This window comes from Dipodomys spectabilis, unplaced genomic scaffold, assembly GCF_019054845.1.
Source record: "Dipodomys spectabilis isolate Male_0828 unplaced genomic scaffold, ASM1905484v1 ptg000667l, whole genome shotgun sequence".
Classification (NCBI taxonomy): Eukaryota; Metazoa; Chordata; class Mammalia; order Rodentia; family Heteromyidae; genus Dipodomys; species Dipodomys spectabilis.
The window spans coordinates 991783-995385 of NW_024871344.1; the positions used below are offsets into that span (position 1 = coordinate 991783).

Sequence of the window (3603 nt, forward strand, 5' to 3'; positions counted from 1 at the left end):
TTCTCAAGCCTAGAATTTTACTGCTTGTCCCACAGCTCCATTTCTAGCTTTTGCTGGTTACTTTCAAATCAAAATTTAATGGACTTTTTTTGCTTGGATTGGTTTCAAACCACAATCCTCAGATTTCATCTTTCTGATTAGCAAGGATAAACACATGAGCCACAAGTGTGGCTTCTAGTTTTTCCTCTATAGCTATCTAATACACATATTAGATAGTAATTTAAAACTTAGAGTATAGAAGCAAGTTGTACAGTGATGATATTGTCTTGTCAGAAATTTAAGCTAGTAAATTTCTTCTTAAAACCATAAACAAAAATACCATGGTATAATATAAGAGAACTCACTATTGAACATATGAGCTGTAAGAGCTTTCTAATAGATCCATTATTTGTTACCCAACATTAGAAAAAACTAAATAATGAGGTAGTAAAATAGAAGTCCTTTGTAGGAATACTTAATTACCTTGTTTTTAAAGATACTTGTTTTCATCTAAAAAAGTAGGTCTGTCTATTGTCTTCATGTGATTTTGATGATTGAAGGTGCTTAATGAGAAGTCAAACTGTATTACTAATCCTTTGCTATCAATTAAATCTCACCTCTTCTTCTTGGAACTTATAATTATTAAAGCAATAGTTCAGAATCAGCAAGCAATAGTTCAGATTCACACTTCCAGTGCAAGTGGATCACCAGTAATTAATCCTTGATACCATTTTCCACAAAGTTTTTTCACAGATACAATCGGCCTGCCTTCTCTAGATGCTTTCCGAGCCTGGACCTATTCCTTTACTCTACAGGAAAAGTGTGATTCAATTGATTTCAGTCAGATCTGTTACTAGAATTATCAAGGATTTAGATTTTTGTCTGTAATTTGGTCAAAGCTATGTCTCTTTATGTAGGCTAATAAAAATGTATTTACTAAATTCAAGTAAATACATAAATTCCATTTCCATCTCTTTTAAAAAATAAAATTGTTTGCTCTATAAATTGATCAGAGGCATGGATTTTGTAGCTAGCTAGGTCATTGCACATCTGTCTCTCTCTTCCTCTCTCCCTTTCATGGTTCTCATAGATAATGTGACTGCTCCATAATTATCCTAATTTATTTTGCTTTTATATTTTTGGTTGCATCATTTCACTTTCTGCTCTGCCATTTCCCAAATCATTTACATAGGAGGCATTATTTCATATTTTCTCATTCCTATAATAAGCTGCACATGAAGACACCACTGGTACCATTTTCAGTCTGTACCTTTGAATATGGAGGAAAACCTTTCCTCTGCTCTATATCAATTCCCTACTCTCCAGTTAGAATAATTTCCAATAGTAAAATTGGAAAAAGAGAAAGAAAATCATGGTGAAATAACAGATGTAGAAAATTCACTGGATTTTTCTGACCAGTTCAACCAACGTGAACTATTAGGGAATACATGTGCACCCCATTCCCACTGGTACTCACTGTCTCTGGTTAGGCAATTCTGATGAAGACAAGGAACAAGATGGAAAAGTGAGGAATGGTATCATTTGCAAAAAAAAATGGAGAAGTATTAAAGCAAATTTTTGTTTGGGCTGCTGAAAATAATCGGCTCACTACAGTGCAGACACTGCTTTCCTAAAAGGCCACTCATGTGAATACTAGGGATGATGATGAGTATACCTCTCTTCATCGGGAAGCCTCCAGTGGGCACTTAGACATTGTCCATGAGTTGGTGGCTCAAGGCAGATATTCATGCAATTACTGTGAATGGCTAGACAACCCTGTACAGTACTTATATGTTGAATAATACCAGAGTGGCTGCTTTCTTAGTTCACATTGAGGCAGATACCAATGCCCAAACTAAAGTCCTCTTGACTCCCTTGCATCTTACTGCTTGGAATAGAAATAGCAAAGATATGCTGGATCGCCTTCTATTGAAGCATTATATCAAACCAGGTCTGAAGAACAACTTGGAAGAAACTGCATTTAATATTGCCAAAAGGATAAATATGTATCACTACCTCTTTTAAATTGTGGAAGGCTGTAAAAATTGTTCTCCTAACTCATAATGGTTTGGTTAAGATTCTTAAATTTCAAAAATGCCAATCCATCTTTGTGTCTGTACAAAATATTTTCACAATACAAAGCAACAGCAATATCTTACTTTAAAAATTCATGGATTCCATAGTATTCTTCAATGAATTGCCTGACTTTGATGTCAAAATGTATTCAAGAGTTGTTTGTACACATCTCTAATGATTTCTGCAGGGTTTGTGATTTTTAAATCAGAAATCACTTTAACTTATCTGTTGAAATGAGTAGTACAGAAACTAAAAATATTTCTGGTGCTTGTATGAAAAAAGTATATTTTAAAATACTCTGTATTTTGTTTGTATAATGTCCATAATCTATTTAATTCTCTCCTAGATATAATACTTTGAATTATACATTGTTTTATAATATATAGGTTCGTTAATAAATGTGTTATTTCAGATAGCATTCCATATAGAAAAAGTTTAAGATTCCTTTTTTTCCTAGGTCCTTATAGTATTTTATTTCTTTGGGATAAAATGACAATGTTATCCAATTTCAAATGTTTTGTAAAGATTGTGCTATATAAAGGCCATTCTAAGGTGAGGATTTAACGCACTGATGTCAAACTAACTTTCAGTTCAATGAATTACATATATTGTTACATTTGCCTTTTTAAATTTTTTATTGTGAAAATACTGTACAGAGGGGTTACAATTACATGGGCAAGATAATGAGTACATTTCTCATCAAGCATTGTAGCCTCCTCCTGTATTTGCCCTCCCCATCCATTCCCATCCTTCCCCTGATCCCCCACTCAATCCTCCCTGCTACCCCTCCACCCGCACAAAGTTGTAAAGTTCATTTTTCGACATAACGACTTGTATTTTTGTAATCAATTTTTTAATAACTGTTTTTCATTTCTTGCATCTCAAGAATGAAAAATATGGAATATTTCACAAATTTTCATATCATCCTTTTGCAAATGCCATGATAATCTCTATATTGTAGTAATTTGGGTAAACATCCTGCTGAAGCATGTAGTATCCTGTAAATTTAAGTAGTTATTGATGCAATCTTTATACAGGCATATATCCTTGGTTGACTGTTTTTAACTAGGAAACCTTATTGTTCCTAAAAATGTTATTGATCTTACTTCTCTAAAATTCTGTGTATATTGGGAAAAGCTTATATTGTTTGGTCGATTGCTCACATTTGCAATTTTTTTGTCAATGACTATTTTAAGTCTTTTTCATTTTAAATTTGATCATACTTTGAAGCCTTTATAGCTAGGTCCAAAGGTGATTGTTTTTCAAGAACTTATTTATAAACTGAGTTAGCTTTGTGGAGTTAATGGATTCAAAGTAAGCCTTGCTTAAGAGCTACTTCTAAACTTCTGCAGCTTAAAAATTCCTAAATGATGTCTTACTGGTACAAATGTCTACCTGACCCTTTACTCTTCTTCCCTGTAGCAACAGATCAACCAGAATATCTTACCCTGACAGCATAGATTTTCTTATTGGAACAAAACTAATATTAGTTAAAAGGGATCATAGAGAGATAAACAGTTAAGGCAGAATCATTTAGGCTAGAAGGTA

The 3603-nt window shown here is 33.2% G+C and overlaps 1 pseudogene; it reads right to left on the minus strand.

The window, feature by feature from the left end:
* Positions 1 to 2945: 2945 nt before the first annotated feature.
* Positions 2946 to 3045, minus strand: LOC122101451 (annotated as a pseudogene).
* Positions 3046 to 3603: the final 558 nt, after the last annotated feature.